The 22,283-nt window shown below is 58.1% G+C and overlaps 1 protein-coding gene and 2 long non-coding RNA genes across 11 annotated transcripts in view; 2 read left to right on the plus strand and 1 right to left on the minus strand.

Annotated features, from left to right (window-relative positions):
* Positions 1 to 22,283, minus strand: part of Rai1 (retinoic acid induced 1) — a 115,494-nt gene that overhangs the window by 18,059 nt on the left and 75,152 nt on the right. The window contains exon 1 of one of the 5 annotated variants that reach the window (XM_078043012.1): positions 7,529 to 7,641. The exons of the other annotated variants lie outside the window; for them this stretch is intronic. The gene's annotated coding sequence lies outside the window, so the exon portion shown is untranslated. Of the gene's footprint in view, positions 1 to 7,528; positions 7,642 to 22,283 lie in introns of those variants that run through there. 5 annotated transcript variants of the gene reach the window in all.
* Positions 688 to 3,295, plus strand: LOC120884248 (uncharacterized). Its single transcript, XR_013436418.1, has 2 exons — positions 688 to 2,456; positions 2,602 to 3,295. It is a non-coding gene; the product is annotated as an uncharacterized LOC120884248 (long non-coding RNA).
* On the plus strand, positions 5,678 to 21,327 carry LOC144376201 (uncharacterized). Of its 5 annotated transcripts, none has more exons than XR_013436416.1 (5): positions 5,678 to 6,260; positions 6,405 to 6,553; positions 9,983 to 10,130; positions 13,017 to 17,170; positions 17,708 to 21,327. It is a non-coding gene; the product is annotated as an uncharacterized LOC144376201 (long non-coding RNA). The 5 variants fall into 5 exon arrangements; XR_013436417.1 differs by having other exon boundaries at positions 5,682 to 6,260; positions 13,017 to 13,093; positions 13,784 to 21,327; XR_013436415.1 differs by having other exon boundaries at positions 5,683 to 6,260; positions 13,017 to 13,858; positions 14,508 to 21,327.

A 22,283-nucleotide genomic window follows, 5' to 3' on the forward strand; every position in this document is an offset into this window, starting at 1 on the left:
ATTCGCCCGCGTCCCCTCCCCAACTTTCTCTGTCCACAGCTACCCCTCCCTGTTTAATCAGTCCAGCTGCTGCGTCTTTTAATTTAGCCAAGCTGGATTACAGGCGGGTTTCCCAATGCACCCGAGCAGCTGGATTGTGGCGAAACATCTATCTCTAAGAAGAGACAGTTCAATTAAAATAGGAGAGGCCCAGTGCCTGATGGAGGATGCAACCCAAATGCTCGCCCAACACCTCCCTCCAGCCCCGGGATCGGGATCGGAGGGAGGGAGGCAGGAACAAAGGCCTCACCTCTCAGAGCCCTGAGAGGTCCTGGAGGCCTAGGTCAGGAGAAAATGGGAGCACTGTCTCTTTAAGATCTGCCCTGGGCTCCGTTGTTATTAATTATTGTGATTATGATTACTTTTCAAGAGCACTAGGAAAGGACACCAGGGGGACAGACCGTGGCTTAGGCAGGAGGGAGAAAGGGTCACACACACACACACACACACACACACACACACACACACACACAAGTCCTGGTCCAAAGCACCCTGCCCTGTGGTCCCCTACCCACTAGCCTCTTCGCCACCTCTCTACAGTTCTTTTTTATTTTTTAATTTTATTTTTAAATTCTCATTTGTTACATAGGACAGCAGAGTGCGTGAGAGTTCGTATTACACACACACACACACACACACACACAGACACACACACACACACCCAGAGAGCACAACTCTTCACATCTCTGGTGGTAGACACAGGACAGTCACAGCGTTCCCGTCTTCTCCAGGTCTTGCTGAGCTTGGAAGTCAGGAGGAGAGCAAGTCCCGAATGAATACCTCTCACCATGAGATTCCTGAGCACCTCGTCCTTACAAGGAAGCGGGGCCTGCTGGGCTTGATGGGGCGGAAGCACAAGACCCCACAGCCCAGAACTGCGCCCGGGGCTCCAGCCCTCGAATGCAGTGTCCCAGGTCTTCCCTCCTGCCCAGCAGTAGATCTCACCCCTTGAGAAAGCCACCTAGGCCACCATGAAATAGTGTCATCGAGGGATGAGACTCTCACCTCAGACTCCCCCCAGGGTGAGACCAGCAGTTCCTCAAAGGCCCTGGCAGCAGGGGGAGCCAGGGACATGGCCCTCCCCTCAGAGACCCTGGGACCTCAGCGGGGACCTCCGGTAGCCGCCAGAGTGACTCCTCTGCACCAGTCCCCTCCCCCACGCTTTGGCTGTTCTCTCTTTTACAGAAAAACACGAGCTTCCGAGGGGCAAGTGACCTGCTTAGGCCCTGACCCCAGTGACGCAGCAGGAGTGACCAGGCCCCTCGCCTGGACCCCACACCAAGCATTCCCATTTTGGAGTTGAGTGGAGTGTGGGGGGGCACATCTCAGCCTACCTGGCCCTCATCTTCCAGCAGCCAGAGGGAGGTCCACTAATGGGCAGTGATGGCCACTGACCACCTGCTGCACCATGGCAACCATTGTCCTCTGGGCAGCTGGACTCAGGGGTCACTGGGTCCATGGCCTCTCTAGCCTCCGGGGTTGGATCCCTGTCCAGGAAATGGGCACAGCTGTGGCATAGGAGGAGCCTGATCAGGAGGGGACAGAAGGAAGTTTTGCCTGAGAGAAAGGAGGCCAGGGAGGGACTGAGGGGGTGTCCAGGGGGGGCGGGTGGAACCCCTGGGGTCTCCCCATCTGTTGTGGGTGATGAGTGATATAAGACGGGACGCCCGGATGGACGTGATGATCCTGAGCCAGACTGGCTGCTCCTGGGGAAGGGGTCTAGGCCGAGTCCCAAGGGCCTGGCTTTACTCAGGAGCCAACAGTGGGTGCCCCGAGGCCTCTGGGACAGGTGAGGGCGGCTGGGCCAGGGGGACCCTCCTGGAACATAAGCCACCTGAGGACAAGACAGCCCCCTCCCTAAAGCATGACCCTCCACCTTCATTTAAGGTCCCCTGGCTCATGGGCAAACCCCACAGGGCCCCAGCGTGCTTCCGTCTGCAGAGCCTGGGGGTCCTGAGTGGCCAGAGGCAAATGACACAGGGACAGCCCTCTCCAGAGCTCACAGTGACAGCTGGGCTCCTGAGCTGAGCTGAGGGACCCCTGGCAAACGTGGGGGCTCAGAACTCTTGGGAGGAACCTTTCCCAGGGGAACACTTCTGGACTCTCCAGGTGTCTGGGACGCCCCCTGCCCCACCTCCACAGCCCACCCACACTGTCCCTCCAAGGACCCAGCTCAGCAGCGGCTGAGATCCACCAAGACATCTGCCTGGGCTGTCCACCAGGAGTCTGACTCAGGAGGATGTGGAGGCCAGGCCAGCCTCATCCAAGGCCAGTCCCCCTTCCAGTGCAGTGCCGAGGGCCCCTGGCTTCTGAAGCTGCACCCCGCACCCCGTGGGCCATGATGCGTGTTCCCAGGTTGCAGCCAGGGACAGACGGGAGTCCCGGGCCATAGGCCACCCCCCCACACCGTCCAGGAGGTGAGGGGCAGCAGCGAGGGATCTGCCCCAGCTGCTGGCACTCAAGGGCCCTCCCGGGAGAGACTGGCAGGAGGAGCGCTCACCTATCATGGGCTCTGTACTTATCAGTCTCTTGTGGACAATAATTTCTTTTTTTTTTTTTTAGATCACTTTATTCACCACGGAACAAAAAGCATCACGTCTCTGTCAAAATGAAGAAAAGTATGGAGAGGGAGCCGACTGCTCGGATGCGGATGCCCCACCCACTCCAGGGTCCTTCCCACCCCCAGCCAGGCTGGTGCCACCAACAGAACCGGGTCCCAGAACCGGCAAGATCAAAGGGCAGGCCCAGAGTGGGCCTCAGGGGACCCAGAGGGGGCTCCCAGTCTGTGCCATTCTTCTCTTTACCCCAAACCCTGGCAGTGCCTGCCCTGGCAAGAGGCCACACAATAGGTAAGGGGGTGCAGCTGGCAGCTTTGAGGTTGAGGCAAACGACCACAGATCCTCGCCTCACTCACCCTCAGGCTTGTCCCCTGCCCACGTACCCAGAGGGACCATGACTTACTTTTCCTGGGGGAGTGGTAGGACAGAGGAGCCGAGTCAGTGGGCTCCTGGGAATGCTGATTGACTTTTCGGACTTTGGCAAGCCTTTTCCCTTCCTGGGCCGCAGGACCTTTGCACGGGCTATTCTCTCTTCTGGGAATCCCTTTCTCAGACAACTACGCAGCTCCCTAACCCTGCTCTAAGTCTGCGCATCTGTCACTGTCTCCAGTGGCCCTCCTTGAGATGATACCCCTTCCCCATATTTTTCTCCAAAGTATTTACTACCTCCTTATAATAAACTTTAACTTGCTTTATTACTGCTCTCTCCTGTTTAGTAGGAAAGTTGAATTTTTCACCTATTTTGTTCAGTCATATCCCCAATGCCCAGAACAATATTTATTGAATGATTCATGCTCCAAATGTCACATTAACCCTATTAAAAAAAAAACCCAGAGCAAGCAACAGGGTGGAGGGATAAAACAACTCTGGAGACGGGGGTGCACCTAAGTGATGTGGGCACAGGGAGCTGGAGATCGTGGTGCCAAATCAGGGGTGTGTGTGTGTGTGTGTGTGTGTGTGTGTGTGTGTGTGTAAGGAGCCCCCCATCAGCCCAGCCGATTGCTTCCAGTGTGGAATGGAACCCAGGTGCCAGAAGGCCTGTTTTTTCCCTTTAAGCCAGAAATCAGGAATTTATAAAAAAGGGATGTCTTTCATTTTAAAAATGTAAAAAACTTTATTTATTTATATTTCTTTTGTGGTACTGGGGACTGAGCGCAGGGGACACTCTGGGACACTCCACCACAAACCTACATCCCTAGCCCTTTTATTTTTCGTTTCGAAACAGGGCCTCCCTAAGTTGTCCAGGTTTAGACTGGAACTTGCGATCCTTCTGCCTCAGCCTCACCCATCGTTGGGATTACAGGTTTGTGCCAAGGTCATCACACCTGCCTTTTTTATTTTCTTTTTAAACCCTCCAGAGTAACAAGGGAACTTGGCTGCGGGCTGTATGTACCTGGTCACAAGCTCCCAGGTGTCGAATGCAGAGCGAGGGCTGCAGGCCTGAGCACTAGTGAAGGCAGAGGCCTGGTTGCGCTGGGGGTGTGGGCACTGAGTGGGTGCTCAACGGAAAGGGATGAGAGCAGGCGCCGCACCCAGAATGTCACCTGGCCCTGGGGGGTCCAGGAGGACCCAGTTAAGCACTGGATTGGAGCAAGGCGAGTGCCCTGCACCTGAGGAGGGCAGAGCCCCGCCCCCCACTCTCCTGGGTCCCCCCACCCCAGCTCCTCGGTGACACTCATCACAGCGGTAATTACATAATTAATGCCACAATGAGCTGTTTCCCACGCACCTCCCTCTCTGGAATGTCGACTGATCAGGGCAGGGGCTTTCTGTTCTGGTCACCAGAGTTACTGCCTATCAAATATTGTTAGGATGCATGGGGACCTGTCCGCCTCTGTGCTACCTCACCACAGCCACAGGAGGAGGTCCAGAGAGAGGTCTGATGAGGGGACTGGAGGCCAGGACACATGCAACAGCCAGCCAGCCAGGAAGGGAAGGGGAAGTGTCCGCGCCTTCTCTCCCCCGAGGCCCTCGCGCGCGCCTGGACTCATTGGCTTGTGGAGTCTGGACGGGGACCCAGCTGGGCGCTGAGGACGCACAGGAAGATGCGGCATGCCCATGCTCTCTTGAGGTGGACACATGGTCCACAGCTTCCAGATGGAGTGACACCCAGGGACTGTGGAGAGGCCAGAGGACTTACCCACTCAAAAGAGGGGTGAAGCCACAGCCCGAAATGGCTGGGAGGTGGCAGAGAGCAAGTGGGTCACCGCAGTTACCTCCCACCTCTGCCAAATTCTCTACCCTCCCCCCCCCCAGCTCAGGTGGTCCTGCTACTGCGGCCACTTGTCACTGTCCTCTAACTTTAGGGCACCGATCCCTGGCAGTCACCTGCTGCCTAGGTGCAGTTCCCTGGCTGTCCCTCTCCTGTGAGCCTTTGGGGGCACCCTGGCCTGTCGCCCAGGTCACAGAGAGGTGCCGGGCTTGTTTTAGATGCACTGCGATCCTTACTCCTCTCAGCCACCAAGACCAGCAGAGAAGAGCAGAGGAAGCCACTTTCTGCAGAGCACCATCTTCAAGTTTTCCCCTTGTTTTTTTCACAGAGGGATTAATGGATGCCCAGAGAAGGTCAGCGTCTGATCCAGGAGGCCCAGCAGGGCCGAATTCCTCTGTAGCTGGCCTGTCAGTCAAACCCAAAAGAGAGAACAGGGCCTTCCTCCTAAACTCCCCGCCCGTTTCCCACAGCAGTCACGGAATGCGCTGTCTTCCCCCCAGCTTGGGTGGAACTACCCCTCCATTCGCTGCCTGCGACACCCCCTCGCTGCAGCATCCTGACAGCCAGGGAGGCGCAGCAGCAGCGTGCCAGCCCTCCCCAGCTCCGGTTCCACCTGGGGGAGCAGGGGAATTGGTGCCCCCTCCCTCCTCCCAACCCCCAGGGGAGGAAGCCGCCTGTCAGGCCGCCACGGCGTGTCAAATCCTCTTGCTGCCTAATTGTGAGACGGCGGCGTTTAAAGAAACGCTTTTCTGGCCGCCTGCCACACCGCGAACTGCTTGGTATAATTTTATTATTAAGGAGAGAGAAAAAAGAGGGAGGGGATTGGAAAGGGGTGGGGGAGAGAAGGGGAGAGAGAGGGAGAGAGAGAGAGAGAGAGAGAGAGAGAGAGAGAGAGAGAGAGAGAGAGAGAGAGAGAGAAGAGAGAAGAGAGAGAGGAAATAGCTCGGTCCAAGTCAGCTGGTGGAGTATTCTGCTCAATGTGAAAGCGGGGACAGCTTTCCAGTTGGCAAGCTGACTTCGTTAATTGCGCATTCAGTCTCTACTTAGGGTAATTGAAACGAAGCGGGGCCCGGCTCTGACAATTAGGGTCTGCGACTAAGCCATTAACCCTTTCCTCCACCGCCCCCTCGATCGATGCCATGACACCTTGGCAAGGAAAAGGGAGGGCTACCGGGCGCCCCACCACCACCACCACCATAGGGCCCATTCCCGGACTGAGGTCCAGGAGCACCCCACCGGAGACGCGGACTGCGGCAGGGGCGTGCGCCCAGCGCTGGCAGGGTTAATGCGGAGCCTGCTAAGGCCAAGCGGGGGGCTGGGAGCGGCGCGGGGTGTGTGGGGGCCGTTTGCAACCCCACCGCCCCTCGGCAACAGATGTTTCAGCTGTGTAAGACAAAGGCAGAGCGCCTGCCGCTGCCGGGAGAAAATCCGCAGGACTCCCTCCGGGGCAGGTAAAATTTCACCTTCTATTTGTGTTCCCCCCCACCATCACCACCACCCTCACACCCCCGCCCGCCCGCCCTCGCCTTGTTTCCCCCCGCCTCTGCGCCAATCCGGAAAGCGCCACCAAAGACACCGCGCCGCCTCCTCCGCAGCCCAACCCGCTGACCCCAGCAAGGTCACGGCGACCTCGGGCTCCGCCAGCAGCGCGCCCGCCCGTCCGTCCTCCGCCAGCGAAGGGCGCCCCCCCCACCACCACCACGCGCCCAGTCCCCTCCTGGGGCGCCCCCGTCCCTGATCCAAGGTAACTGGAAACGTCGGGAGAGGAAGGGGGCGCTGTACTCGCCACGAGGTGCCAGAGGCCCCGGACGCTCGCCGACTGCCTCCCGCCTGCGCGGAGACCCCGGGGGGCTATGCACCCCCCCCAGACCCCATCATTCATCTCCCTGATTCCCGCTGTAGCCTCCCTCGGAAGTCAGCCGAGTGAAGCAGCTGTTCCTTGCACACTCCACTTGACCAAAGATGATGATAAATGAGGCCGGGGCTGCGTCGGGGACGCGGCGGCGGCGGCGAGGGGCGCGCAGGGCGGGGCGTGCAGCCCACAGCCCCCTCCCCACGCCTCGGGAAGGGCGAGGACGCGAAGGACAGAGGCCGAGGGGCAAAAAACCAAAGGCCCGAGCTTCCGTCCCCGCACCTCGCTTGGACCCGGCACCCGGCAGAGAGGTGCGCCCAGACTGCCGGGGAGGCCCCAAGGTGGAGACCTTTCCCTCCAGACAGGCACCGCAGCCCGGTCCCCGCCCCTGCCCTTCCCCCTCGCTCCCCATCCCTTCCCCTAATGCCTGGGCCCCCTCTGCGCCTAGCCTCCAGCCCCCACCCGCCTGGCCTCAAACCTATTAACGCTCGTAAATAATGAATAATGGAGCGCTTCCCTCCAGCCACGCAAGGCTGCGGGCGGGGGCCGCTGCCAGATGCGCCCGGTCCTGGGGAGGGGGCGCCCACCGGCCGGGTGCTGAGGGGGGCCGGGGCGCGCGGCCCCGCACACGTGCAGCCGCGGCGCGCAGGCGGGCACCCCGCCCGGCAGCGGAGGAGGGGGAATCCCGCTCTGCCCTCCCCAACGCCACCTCCCCTGGAGTCCTCTGGCACCGAACGAGGCGAGAGAGCGCGCGCGAGCTTCCCAGCCGGAGAGGGTTATTTTTAACCTGCCCCCCTTTCTATATCTGCCTCTCGGGTTTGCGCGCCCGCCCGCCCGCTCCACCAGCCGAGGACGCGGGCTCCTCACCTCGCTCGGCGGCTCCGGACTCTGAGCGCCTCCCCCGGCCCGCGGCCCCCGCCCGTGCGCGGGCATCGCGCGGCTAAATCTCAGCCTGGAAAGGACCGATTAGGAGCCGCGTGCCTTTCAGCGAAATATTGGAACCGGGTGGGATGGGGGCGGGGAGCCCGGCGCTCTCGTCCCCTCGCCTCCCTCTCTCCCTCCCACCCTGCGCGCAGAGTGGCTGCGAGAGGCGGCTCCTGCTCTCCCTCCCGCTAACAGGGGGCAGCCGGCCCGGGGCGCGGGCGGGGGGGCCCTTCGGTTCTCGGCCTTCTCTCCCCAACGCCCACCCTTCTGGGGTCCTGTAGAAGCTGGAGCTCCCAACGCGCGGACTCTCGGGCAGCGGCGGCGCCAAGTGGGGCTCTGCCGTCCCCCCACCTCTAACCCCCCCCTCCCTGAGCCACTCCAAACACACACAGACACATCATTTAAACAGCAGCGGGCTTGCCATACCAACAACTTCCAGGCAGAGCCCACCAGGGCGACATGTCCGTGCCAGGGGGGGGGGTCGGGAAGGTGCCAGGGGGCTGGGAAGGTGCCTAGGCGCACAGAAGGGCCTCATCGAAGGTAGTTTACTTCCTTCTGTCACTCTGCTCAGTCTCGCCCTCCGTGGGACCCCCCCCCCACCACCACCCCTGGCCAGCAGGCCCGGCACCCTAGGCCCCCAGCTCAGACCCCACCCCCTTCTTCGGGGGGGGGGGAACCAGGCCACAGGAAGTTCACGTCCTCTCCCATTACTCTGCTCTCCAGAAGGCCACCCACCCAAACCCCAGCCCTTCCCTCCAAAGGAGGTGGGCAGCAGAGGAGTGGCTGAGTCCAGAAACCCCCCTGGGGCTTTGACTGGATCCCTCAGTCACTTTTGACATTTTCCAGACTGCTCCGTGCCCAATCCGGAAGACCCACGGGCTGGGGGGCCCCGGGAGCTCCTCCCTCCCTGAAGGAGGTCGGGTAACCACGCTGCAGCAGAGGAGGGAAAGTGGAGGAAGTGGTGGGCCGAGAAGAAAGGAGGGCATTCCAGCTGCCAGGAGCTGCTGGCTTAGTGGCAGGAAAGAACGCAGCCTCTTTGGGAACTTGAGATGGATCTCTCTCTGAGGCTTAGCTGGGCTGGGCCTTGAGGGCTGGGGTTTGGGGTGGGGCAGGGGCGGGCCTCCAGCCCAAGGGAGCTTCTGGGAGGAGGGGAGGGCTCAGGCAGAGAGGTCAGAAGCCTGGTGGTGGGCTGGGAGCATCTGGGGTGGAGGGGTGAGGATGCATGTGGAATACAGATGCAGGACAGCAGCTGTCCTGGTGACACCCTTGGACTAGTGGCTTCAGCTCCAAGGGCCCAGCCTGAGTGGAGTGACGCAGGTCCCAGAGGGAAGAAAGAGGGGGGACAGGGCTCCTAAGCACGGGCAGGGTCTTCCAATGGCTGAGTGGGGGTTCTCAAGGGGCTCCTTACCCCAGCCAGCCAGACACTGGGCTCGGGGCCTCCCTGAGATGTGGGAAGTTCTTGGTTTCCCATGGCTGTGTCACAGCAGCCCAAAGGCTTGATGCTGTCTGGCCCCTCCTATGTCCAAGTTGCCTTGGGAGACTTGACTTCCAGGCCACAAACTGCCCTTCAAGGAGGTGATGTCACACCTCGTCTCACAGATGTGAGCAGCCTCTGGGGACCTAACCTGGGGACCTTCAATGCATATAAATGCTGAGGACACAAGTTATGGACGGAGACATGTTTCCACCTTTGGAAATTTCAGAAAACTGATTTTCTGGAGAGGAAAAAAAGGGCAGAATCAGTGGGTTAGTGGGGATTGGAAAAAGAAATCCCATGACCAATCACCATGGACGCCCCCCCTACACACACACACTTTGCCAAACTCCCTAGGAGGTGTTCCCAAGAGGGGTTTTGGCTCTGGGGGGCTGCAGGTTCTCCACACGAGGTTGCAGTCCACGTGGGTCTCATTTATTCATCTCTAGGACCAAATATAAATCTCACGGAGCCACATACCACTACTTTTCAAGCACGCCCAGCTAATGTGATGAATAAATTACAAATTCATTTAAGGACTCGTGGCTTTGGGCAGTTATATCCTTCTCTCTGCTCAACAACAGACTAATAGCTCCAATTTTTATATTAAAGGGTTCTCCATCTTTAGATGACGGCTGGGCCCCACAGTGTCCCCTTGGTGGCCCTCATCACCAGGAAGGGAAATCTCCCATTTCTGGCATGCTTTGGCTGCAGCTCCAAATCTCCCCCCCCCACCCCCTGTCCAACCCCAACCCCGTGCCCCGTGGATCCTGGCCAGCCCTCGCCAGGCACGTAGCCTGGTGCCCCAGAAGCCCCAGCTTTTGGGGATGGTGAGCCACCAGCCGCCACTGCTCCTTGGGCAATTGACTTAACTGCCTGAGAAGCTTTCCTCGGGACGGAAAATATTTGTCTTTGGTTTTCAGCTGCTGTCTGAGTTGGACACCTGGCTGATTTCCCTGTCTCCAAACAGCCATGAGACGTGGAGGTGTTTAAGAGTAAAAATGAGGCTGAGGGTAACCGTCGGATCCGGCGTCTGGCTGTCCTGAACCACGCTCTCACTTCCCTCTCGGGGTGAATGCAATACTTTCTACTCCTATTCTGTGTACCGGTTCCCTCGTTCCCTGGCCTTACCTCCAACGGCACCAGACCCTTCTAGAACGCCCTCCCCCTGGCTTCCAATCAATCAGCATCTGGGGTGGCGGGGGTGGGGAGGGTGGGGAGGGCCTCTTCCAGCTGTACAGAGCTGACTTGGCCTGACCCCCAGAACTGCCTTGTTCTGGAAACTCGTAGGAGAATCCTTGGCTGGTTCCGCAGCATAGAGAATACCAAGCCTCTTCTCCAGGGAGTGGGGTGCTCTAGAGAGAGGTCTCATTTACAAGGGCCAGGCCAGCTCATTCTGAGAGCTCACCGTGGGGGAAAGAGGGTTAACTTTGAGGGTGAGGGACGTCATCATGTCCCCGTGTCCACACTGACTGGGACCTGAGGCTGGACAGCTCTAGCTTCAAATCCTAGTCCTGCACATCTCTCTGCTGGGTGACCTTGGGCCATTGACTTAACTGCTCTGTGCTTCCTTAGTTGTAAAGTCCTCCGAACATCAGACTCTCGCAGGCATAACGTGAGACTAAACGGGACACCATGCTTGACAGCCGGTAGAGACTCAGCACAGGCCAGTGCCACCCAGTCATGGGAGTGAGGGTCAAGTCTTATCTCTTGTCTTGAGCTAGCAAGGCATTCTGGGACCCGGATGGGAGGTCTGTCCAACCCAGGGTAGACGGGTGTCTTCCCTGTGTCCCTCAGACACTAACGTACATCTGAGGCGTGGTGAGGGAGGGCTTGAGGTTCTCACGAGTTCCAGGCCCGTGCAGCTGGCACGTGGGAGATGCACCTGGCAAAGTGAGAGCTCAGTCCTAGGGGACCCCGGGTTCTGCTGCGTCCTGGCAGCTGGGCTCCTGGAGGGGATATGGGGGTCTGTTCTGTCAGAAGACGGTCCCCGGGAACCTCAGGACCTGGCTTTGTCCCAGAGCCGGGTTTCCGCAGTGGCCTGGGCAAAACCTGGAGTGCCCTTAGACTTGGTATCCGATTCCCTTGGTACAGAGGGAAGCTGGGGGGAAGCGGGTCCCACCCTTTGCCCTCGATGGTTTTCTGCACCCCTCTTCCCTGAATCCTTTCCTGAGATCTCAGCATCAGCTCCAGGGGCTGGGTCCCCACCCCATCCCTGGCTGGAGTCCTGGAGGTAACAGACTCACCCAGACTAAAAGAAAAAAGAAAGATAGCAGTTCTCCTGTGGTGCCTTCCCGGGCTGAGGAGCACTCTCGGCATTTAGCTGTAGTGTCCTTCTCTTCCTTGCAAGAAGCCAGTGGAGGGAGGGGAGGGCCTCTTCCTGTACAGAGCTGACTTGGCCTGACCCCAGGACTGGCCTTGTTCTGGAAACCCGTAGGAGAACCCTTGGCTGGTTCCGCAGCATGGAGGATGAGCTGGGTAGCATTATTTTCCTGGAGTCTGACACAGGTGGAAGCTGAACTTGGGGCTCTTTTGCAACCTGGCCCGTTTGGCCAACCCCTAGGTCGAGTTACCCCAGAGAGGCCTAGCCCTTGGATCTGTCATAAGGGGAAATAAACGACCCATTTGGTTTCCTTGGCATTCAGCAGGTGCAGACACAGTGCACGGTACTGGTCTAGTTGGGGAGGGCGTGGGGAAAGGGTGCCCTGGTCTCCTGGACGAGGGGAGAGGTTGACTCAGCCACTTTGGAGAGCTTTCTGGCAACATGGCCCCAATATGCACAAGGCCAATGGCCGTAGCATCATCCGCAGCAGCAAGAGACTGGAGATCCCCTAAATGTCCATCTGGGGGTTGGGGGGGGGAGATGGGGGAAATACATCTGGGAAATTCCATATGCGGGGGCTTAAAGAGAGGGAGGAAGGGTTTAGGGTGTAGCTCAGTGGTGAAGCGTTTGCCTAGCAAGTTCAAGGTCCTTGCTCCATCCCCAGCCCCGGGGAGAAAAAGTGTGCACAGCGTGTATAAAAAAAGGCAGTGTGGACCAGGAGCCGCGGTTCATGCCCGTCATCCCAGCACTTGGGAGGCCGAGGCAGGAGGATTGCAAGTTCAAAGCCAGCCTCAGCAACTTATCGAGGCCCTTAGCAACCCAGCGAGACTGTCTCTAAATAAAATACCACAAAGGGCTGGGGATATGGCCCAGTGGTTAAGCGCCCCTGGATTCAATCCTCGGTACCAAAAGAAAAAGAAAAAAGACGATATATTTGGTTATTAAATTTCCTTTGACCCTGAACGTGTAATACCTGCTAAGAGATTTAAAAACTGATCCAAGAACAAAACCCTTTGGCTGGGTCTGGTGGTGCACACCTGTAATCCCAGCTACTTGGGAGTCTGGGGCAGGAGGATTGCAAGTTGGAGGTCAGTCTCTGCAATTTAGATACTGTCTCCAAAAAAAAAAAAAAAAAAAAAAAAGAATTAAAAGTATTGGGTATGTAGCTCAATGGTACAGCACCACTGGGTTCAATCCCAAGTATTAAAAAAAAATTAAAATCCACCCTTTGGGCTACATGAGTTTGAAGAGCAAGCCTCCTGTCAGTCAGGTGCAGCCTGTGCGTTGCCCTGTGGGCTGGTGGCAGGCTAGTGGGCCAGCCTCAGACTCCTCCTCAGCACAATGGGATGAGGCCCAGTGGCCAACATAAGCCAGCTCCTGTGTGTCCCACGGTGGGCACCATAAGGATTATCCTCCCAATCTGTAACGAGGACCAGCACAGTCTTCGGGAACAGCAGCAAGAAACTAACCTGGGTGGGTGTGGGGCCAACGCTCAAAGGAACTTAGTTTTACCTATTACCTTACTCTCTTTTCCTTTTGGTGGTACTGGAGATTGAACCCAGAGATACTCCATCATTGAGCTACATCCCCAGCCCCTTTTATTTTATTTTTTTTTTTATTTTATTTTGAGACAGGTTCTCCCTCAGTGGCTGAGGCTGGCCTCCAACTCGTGATCCTCCTGCCTCAGCCTCCCAAGTTGCTGGAATTACAGGTGTGCACCACCCGCCTGGCTCTTCCTCTCTATTTCCACCAGCAATATCTTTCCTTCCGTCATCTGAACAAAGCGACACATGTTATGGAGTGTAAAAGCAGAAGTCATTCTAGGTTGTTGTGAGCCCCAAGACAAGGAGGTTCCCGACCAGGTCCAAATTGCCACTTGGACACAGCGCGGACATACTGCAGAGCCCTGGGACCTTGGGCAGGTGTCCTGTCCCCTCCGAGGTGCCGTGGGGATGAGCCGAGATGATATATGCAAAGTTAGAGCGATCTTGGGCAGAGTGGGTGGTGCCAAGGAGTTAGCCATCCTTTTAAAAAGGTAAATATTGCTACTTAGTTTTTTTTTTTTTTTAATAATGTGGGAAAGGTCAGGAAAATCCCTGCTTGCTCCTTACTAGCGGTGGAGGTGGGGCCAGGAAAGCAGGAGCCCCTTGGAAGTGACAGAAACCTGGCTCCGGCCCCAGGGGCCCAAGGAGCAGCTGGTCACTGCCCTGGTGGGCGGACGTACCGTCCTGGCACGGAGGTCTGGCGGGCAACGGCCCGAGCAGGGTCCAGCCGTCTGTGTTCCCTGGCTGGCACTCTGGGTGGAACCGACTTGGCCGACTGGCTGGAAGCCCCTGCGGCCCCAGGGACCGTGGAAGCAGCATTCAGAAAGCTCTCTCTGTTCCGCCCTGGCTTTTTCCAGAGCGGAGTCTCCTGAGTCTTTGGAAAGAACATCGAGTACCCAAGGCCCTGATGCTGGCTTGCTGTGTGACCTCAGGTGAGTCACTCCACTTCTCTGGGCCTCTGTTTCCTTAACCCACCCAAGAGCCTGTGACAGGGCTAAGCAATGAAAACACGGAGACAGAAAGGCCCTGTCCTCACCGGGTTCATAGCCAGTTGTCAGCCAGGCCTTCCCCTAAGAAGCAGTCTGTACATTATAAACCACCTGACAGACGAAACGGCACAGGCACTGAGACTAGTTCAGATCCTGGTCGAAAAATCACACAGCTTCTGAGTGGCAGAAGCACCCTGTCAGGGAAATACAGAGGCGTCATATAATTATTATAATTGGTGGCTGTCCGTTCGGGCCTCGGGTTTGCAGGATTCAAATTCAGTTTCCAAAAGTAGCTTTGGCCTTGGGAGAAAGGCCCAGTGTGGCCCCAGTGGGGTCTGTCCGCAGTGGCAGGAGGGGGGGACAGAAGCACCTCTCTTTGGGTGGTAGGATTTTTTTTTTTTTTTTGGTACCAGGGATCGACCTCAGGGGCACTCGACCCCCGAGCCCTATCCCCAGCCCCATTTTGTATTTATTTAGAGACAGGGTCTCCCTGAGTTGCTCAGCACCTCGCCATTGCTGAAGCTGGCTGTGTACCACCTGGCTCAGGTGGGGGGACTTTAAGCCCTCTCTGGGGCATCCTCTGTACCCTCAGGAGAAGTGGCTTCTCCCGGTCCCCGTGGTACAGACACCGCACCCCAGGCCCCGGGCGGCAAAGGGGATTTCCTGGTGAGAAGCCGTATTTGGACTTGAACGTGGCCCATCTCTGCTACTCAGAACGGATCTTGGGTGCAAAGAGCTCAGCTCGCTGCATCCCTGGGCTGTGGAACTCGGGGCCAGCGGCCTGGTGGGCCTCTCTGCCTCCACTCCTGCTCCCCTGGAGCCTCTGCACCAGCCACAGTAGCTCAAGGACCAGGGTCCAGGCAGGGCACTGAGGCCCACTGAGCACAGAGAATCCCACGGCTCGCACCTCCAGGGTCCCCGCAGCCCACGCCCCATCCGTCCACCCACCTGCACATCCACCGCCACGCCCACCCAAGTCTCGCTTAGCAGTCTGCGTGGAGCCCGGCAAGTTCAACGCCCTTAGGAGACGGGTGGCAGGTCTGAGGCCCAGAGAGGGCAAGGGGGCCACACAGCATGGGTTCTGAGAGGACACCCCCTCCGTCTCCCGCCGATTGCAGGGGGTGGTGGGGACCCAGGGAATGTGACATCCGAGGGCTGCACGGCTGTGGCCTCCCTCTGGCTGGGACCTCCTGGGCATGGCTCTCAGGGTGTCAGTGGGAACACCCGCTCCCAGGGCGGTGATGAAAGGCGGGCACTGGGGGCTGGGAAGGGAGTGAGGTTCCCATGGGAAAGGGATGGCTCCGTGTGCCAGCCCCCCTACAGGCTGGTTTTGATGGCAGATCAACCCCAGCCGGCTCCTTGGGCACCTGCCCCTCGCGAGGAAACAAAGGCGGCGGCGGCGGCGGGTGGTGGCCATGGGCGTGTGCAAACATGCTCAGGGAAACCCGGGGGCAGCCCGACCGAGTTTCCTCCTTCCCCGGCCTCCGCTCTGTCTTTATCCCATGCCCTGCTCTGAGGCACCTGTCCTCGTCACCAGATGGGCCCCAGGTCCACAAAAAAAACCCTCTGGGGCTCCTAGGTCCCTCTCGGTGCTCCGAGATCATGTCTCCCAGACTCTGCTGAGAGGTCGCCCGCTCAAAAGAACAGCGAGTCAAGCTTTTGGTCGACGTGCACGAGCCAGGGAGCCTGGGCCACACGTCGGTGGAACCCCTGAGTGGACGCATGGGTGGGTGGGATTCCGGCCCTCTGCAGGGACGGGCTGTGTTGGCCAGCCTAGGCAGGACACCATCTCCCCGAGGTTTGTAGGAACATGGCATGTGGTTCCTTGGACCCAGGGTCCCTGTTGCTGTCCCCTTGATGCTGGAAGACTTAGGGGTCACCAGAGCCCGGGACCCTGTCTCTCATGCCACACCATCCAGGCCCTCCACAGCTGCCTCAGATGCCCCCCAGGACGTCCCCACAAGCTCTGAGTGTCCCCGATCCCCAGGGTCCTTGGGAGCCTCCTTGGTGGTGGTGGGGGGGGGGCGGGGGCGAAGGACAGGAGAGGTGCAGCCGGCCCAGGGCTCCCAGCCTGCCTGGCAGCTCAGCCGCTCCTGGGAGTGGAGCGCGGGGTGTTTGTCATCTGCCGAGGACAGTGGGATGGTTTAAGGTGAAATTTAAGCCCATTAGTGCTTGGCTAATGACATCAGCGGCCACTGCGAAATGGAGATGGCAGGGTGTGTGACCGCCCATGAATCGTCGGGGCTGGCGCCGCCTCCCTCCCCGGGCCTCACCTCCCGCCCCTCTCTGCCAGTCCCCCACCACCCCACCGGCCCCTCTGGCTACTGGCGGGGGTCTGGCCTCTGCCCCAGCCAGGCCTCCTCAAGGCCCGGCCTCCGGGAGGTCAGTGTGTAGCCGGTGGGGGGGGGGGGCGCCGGGGTTCGGCCATCCAGGGCGTGAGAAAGGAATTGGCCAGGGAGCCCAAGCGTGGAGGCAGCAGCTTCCTTAATCTCTCTTCTTTTATAACTTCTGTCTTTTTTATGCACACGCAAGGATCCCAGCTCAGCGCCGGCAGCTCTTCCCCGGCTGAGCCGTCTGCCTGCAGCTAATGCCTGACAGCTCTGTTTATGTCTGCCCATAATTCTCCAGCTTTATGTTTTTTTTTTTCGGGGCCATTAAGCTCCCAGCCACAGGCTCCTTCCCCTGCCCCCGCCTGCCTTTGTCCTTGAGGCCCGGCTGCCCCACCGCCCTACAAGAGAGAGTGCATGTCCCCTCTGGGCAGGGGGACCGGGACCTTGTCCTGAGACCTCGGCTCAGGATGGCCCCTGTGGGGACCCAGGCCCACCTGACGCCAACTCCCTGCTGTCACAGGTCTCGTCCCCCCCCCCCCGGGTCCCCACAGGAGAGGGCGCACCTGGGGTCCTGGAGGGACCAGCAGAGCCCTCTGGCACCTCCTCCCAGGGCCTTTCTGGGTGACCTAGAGGCCAGACCTCCCTTCTCCCCTCTGCTGGACCCTTCTCTGTGGCTCCAGACCTACCGCCTCTGTATCTCCAGCCTCCCCAGCCTTTCCTCTCCTGGGTCCCCTGACCCTCCTTCCCCACGGCAGATCCAAATGGTCATCCTGCCCTTTCCCTTGATTCTGCACGGATCCCTCGTCCTCCCCGCCTGGATGAGCCTGGTTTCCTGCCAGGTGGACCCCCCTGTGCCCCTCAGAGCCTCGGCTGCCCCACCGGTCACATGGGGCAATCCTCTTGGGGACACAGGCTGGGGACAGGGGTGAGTGGAGTGGCCAGAGTTGGTCTCCTAAAAGCTGACACGGAAGGTTGACAGATCAGCCTGGATCTATCCCCCTCTCCTTTGGAGGGGGACCAGCCCTATCTGTCCACTTCTCCTCTGGGGCCCAGCACTTCCTGCCTTGGGGGGGGTGACCCAGAGGGGGAGGATTGGCCCCTTGCCGATGGCTGACCTGGGGGTCCACGCAGAGGTGGCTCTGCCTTCTCCCTGCCCAGCACATGTGGCCTCAGTCCCCTTTACTGTGGTCTCATCTCTCCCAACTTGGCACCATCCCCTGGGCCCTCTGGACCCTCCGTGGCCTGGTCCTAGCTTCTCTCCTGCTCACGGATGGATGCAGGGTGTCCAAGCTGGCCTCCCCTGCCCGCCGGAGCCCCAGGGCAGAGAGGCCTCCCACTGGAGCTTCTAGAGCCGGCTGGGCCACCACCCCGGGGGGAAGGTCCTCTCCCTGGCACTCGGAGGCCCGAGCTCTCTGGCTCGGCTTCGGTCGGTTCCCACCTGAGTCGTTTTGTGTCTTCCCAGCGTGTCTGGCTGCAGCGCAGCGGGGCGCGCTCTGCCCTGCCCACTCTGGCTGGCACCCCAAGCAGAGGACTTCCTCGACGTGACAGTCTCACCGTTGCCTGGCAGCCCCCGGGACCGGCAGGGCCCTGTCTGCTTCAGTCCCTGTTCTGAACAGGGACTCACCCAGTTCTGCCTGCACCCCACAGATAGCCCTGGAGCGTCTCTGCCTGTGCCAGGCCAGGCTGTCCTGTGGGACCTGGGTGAGCAGTCCCATCGTTAAGAGCAGGGAGAGCCGGTAACCGTGGTGCCTGCCTGTAACTGCAGCAGCTAGGGAGGCTGAGGCAGGAGGATCCTAAGTTGAAGGCCAGCCTCAGTTTGACCGTATCTCAAAATTAAAAAAAAAAAAATCAAAAGGCCTGGAATTTTAGCTCCGGGGTAGGGGACCTACCTGCCTAGCCTGTGTGATGCCGTGGCTTTAATCCTCAGTACTGGGGGTGTAAAAAAAAGGAGTGGGGAAGCTTTATCATTTGCAGAACCAAACTTTCATTGCAAAATGTTTCTCTTGACTCAAGAAGTCTTAAAAACCCTGAGGCAGGGACAGTAGCATTTGAAACAAGCACAGGGTGTCTCTGAATGTGGGCCCTGGGCAGCTACCCCAGTTGCAGCCCATGAAGACCACCATGGCTAGAGGAGGTCACGGGAGCACCTGCGGGTCCCTGGCAGTGTTCCCCAGGTCCTGGAATTCTGCGGAGTGCTGCAGGAAATTCAACAGGTGATGCTCACGTCATACCTGCGACTGATAGACAATACCAGGTATCAGTAATCCCAGTAGTAACCACGGTTCCTCTTTGCTGAACACCGATTATGTGCCAAGCACAATGCATCCGTAAAATCAACGGATGACACAACCAACCAACCCCAAACATGTTCCGAGCACCCACACGGAGCCACACCAACAGTGGGAGGGTTGGTCCCCTGTGTACCCTGCTGCAAAAAATCACAGATTTTGCTGAGAGCCAAAGATTGGAACAGTGAGACCCCTGGTGGGAACCTGAGAAACCACCCTCCATCTCTTGCAGAGACGGAGGCTCAGAAAGGGCTACTGACCCTTGTAAGATCACACAGCACAGCCGGCCCTCCAAATCCCAGCCCCCAGCAGCCTTTCCATCTCTGGGCAAATGTTCCCGATCAGATACACAACAACAACAACAACAACAAAAAGAGTCCAGATGCAAAAGCAGACGTTCAACTCAATCACAATTTTGTTAAACGGGGTAGAAACGTTCAAAAAAAATCAGTGTCTTGTCTTCTCATCGGAGGGACTACAGATAATTTCTCTTTTCTTTGAGGTTTTCCTCTGTGTTTATGCAGTGGGGGGGTGTGTGTCTCGGGTGGGGGTGTGCTGGGGACTGGACCCCCTGGGTGGAGCACCTGCTGAGCAAGCTCTCTACCACTGACCTCCACCCCAGCCATCCAGGGAGGTTTTTAAAGAGGTCAGCAGCTCTGAGTTTCCTAGAACGAATGTGGACAAGGAGTTGGTAGAAAACAAATGCTGGTTAATGGAGAGTTGCCATAGATACCATGTGGGGATCAGACATCCGCCAAGACCCAGAACTCCGGGCTCGAAGCCCGCCCTGGTCCACGACTCCCTTCCCTTCTTTTATCTGCAGATCCAGAAGGTTCCTTAGGGCCTGGGGGACCTGGGGTTCCCTCCCTGAGGGGAAGTGGGCTCTCTGGACTGTGGGGCCCTGCAGAAGGACTCCACCCAGGGCTTCCCGGGGGGCCAAGGGTCTCAGGGCTCTCCCTTCCTCCCAGTCCCTCGGGCAGGGAGGTGGCCTGTTAGGAAGCGTATCCCAGTGTGTACTACTGACCTCTTGCCCAGCCTGGGACCCTTGCCCTCTGTAATGTCCACCTCCCTCTGTCCTTCCTGGGAGTCCCAGTCCCAAAGGGCTCATCCGACTTCCCAGCACAGGGCAGGGTGGAGTCCAGGGGATCCATCCACAGTCCCCTCCGCCCACTCTGGAGGTGGGCTGGGCCCAGGTCCCCCCAGCACAGCCGCCCCCCACGCTGACGCCTGGCATTCCGCAGACAGCTCCAAGCCACCTCCTACCCAGAGAGCCCCCTGGGTCCCTGGCCTGAGAAGAGCTGACAGCTCCTTAATAGAAGCAGGCCCCGGACGCCGCGTCTGAGTGACACCACACCCGGCTGAGAGGCGGCGGCTCGCATCAAAGCCTCATTTTTCTCCTTCCTCTTAGGCACTGAAACCATTTACATAAAGAGCCCTGCATGTGTCTGCGACCAAGATGCATTTCTTCCAGCATCTCCCCCGGCTTCCCCAGACGCCGCCTGTCAGAGCCTGGCCCAGTTCTCCAGCGCTGGGGGGAGTGGGGGTCACTCAGGGACCACCCATGCCTGGGTCACCCCAGACACAAGGCTGGAGGAGGCCAGCCAGAATAACAACTGGGCCTCCATGTATTTGTTTTCCCTTTTTGTGGTTCCCGGGATAGAACCCCGGGCCCTGACGCGTGCCAAGCCAGCGCTCTTACCACCGGGCCCCGTCACCAGCCCTCCATCGTTGGAGATAGAACCCAGCCACTCTTCAAGGGCTCAGGAGGTGGCACGCCTCCTACCAGCCGAGCCTGAGGGTCTCAGCCCAGCCCCGGATCTGGCCTCAGTTGCAAGTTGCAGCTTGGTGGCCCCAGCGTCAAGTTCACGTGGAAGGTCCGGTGGAGCAGAGGCTGCAGGACGGTCTCCAAACCAGGCTTGGAAGCAGCCAGCTCTTTCCCAGTGACGAAGCCCAAGTTGACAGCCACCATGGACTCCTTGGCTCATTCCAGGTGGCTGCCAATCAGTCCTGTTCTCCAACAGAGGCAGCCCGAAGTCACACTGCTCTCCCGGCCTGACTTTGGGCAAAGGGATGTATGTACCTTCGGTTGGCTCCTCTTTTAAGAAATACCAAGAGCAGGACAGGGAGAATCTCACCCTCCCCGGCAGCCAAGGGCACCGAGACCCTTTGTCCTGTGTGCCTGGAAGCCAGGAGCTCAGCGGGGACCAGCCCCCAGTCCAGGGTCACCAGACTCCCTGGCCCAAGGTCCCCCTCTGGACTTTCGTCTTCCCCGATTCAGACTCGGGAGGGTACTCCTCACACAGGCTCTTGGATGCGAACTGTATGCCTTCGCATTTTATAGCCACTCTTGCCTGGGTGCTAGAATGTGCTGGAATGTCACCCTGTGAGTCACCCGGGAAGGCCTACGTGCTTCCATTTGGGGCTGCACACTCCACGGTGATCCCCCGAGTCCTGTGGAGGATGTTTCTGGAGTCTGAGGTTGAAGATCCACTTCCAAGCACGCCTCGCATGGGAATGCCACACACGGGCACCAGAGAACGTGTTCTAGAACCTTCCGTGGCAGGTTTATTCAGCAGATCCTCAGACTGTGACCTCCCATCCCAACAAATGTCCCTCAGAAGGAGAACGGATAAACACACCCGGTGGCAGCGAAGTTCTCCCTTCTCCGTGGTTTCCCCTCTCCCCACGATTTTAGTTACCTATGGCTGACCCCAGCCCAAAAGTATCCAAAGGAAGATTCCAGAAGTCAATTTAATTCAGGAGGAATTAAAAATGATTTTTTTTATTAGAGCAACATGGCTGAGGTATTGCTCATTTCTTCCTGGGCTTAATTTATGGGTTAAACTCACATCGTAGGTAATGGGTGTGTAAGGAAAACGTAGGGAGTGTAGGGTGTGTGGCTCTATCTGTTCAGCCACACTCGGGGGGTCTTCGGTGTGTCCCCTTCCTGTGAGGGGAAGGTTTAGCACACACATATATAAAAAACTGTGTCAGCTTTCTGTTCCTAAACAAATCTCCGAAATATAATCAACTTATAAAGGACAATGCAGCCACCCGATTCTTTTGGCTTCTCTCTCTCTCTTTTTTTTCTTTTAATCTATTTTTAAAGAAGGTCTTTTTAAACATATATACATTTATTTTTTAGCTGTAGTGGGACACGGTACCTTTATTTCACTTATTTCCATGCGGTGCTGACGATCGAACCCAGGGTCCCGCCCGTGAGAGGGGAGCGCTCTACCGCTGAGCCACAACCCCAGCCGGGCCATTCACTTATGATTCAAGCTCTTCTCTGTATGCAACCATGAAAAAGTCAAACAGCAAAATGGGCAGAGGCTGCAGCTCAGCAGTAGAGTTTAGCAGGCACCAAGCCCCGGGTTCAATCCCCTAAAAGATGACACAGAATTCTCCTCTACCTAATCCCTTCCAAGCCTCCTTGCTTAGCTTAGAGTATAAAAACCCCCGTGGCCCACAGGGTCAATATCAAGTTTTTCCTCTTCTATCTAGCCAATAGCAGCATGCCTGTTTCCACTCCCCAGAGAATCTAAGAATATGTAGGTGGCCCTCTTTGATGGATATAATTCGAGGAGGTGACATGTTCGGCTTCAGGGAGGAAGTTCTACACACCTGTCTGTCTGTCTGTGGCTCTTTGTGACAGGCAGGCACTTCAGATGGCTGTTGTTCCATATGTTTGTGATCCTGGGTGACCTCAGTGAATAATCTTCCATGTCCCCAAACAGACACATAGCCTAA

The sequence above is a fragment of the Ictidomys tridecemlineatus genome, chromosome 3 (genome assembly GCF_052094955.1).
Source record: "Ictidomys tridecemlineatus isolate mIctTri1 chromosome 3, mIctTri1.hap1, whole genome shotgun sequence".
Lineage (NCBI taxonomy): Eukaryota > Metazoa > Chordata > Mammalia > Rodentia > Sciuridae > Ictidomys > Ictidomys tridecemlineatus.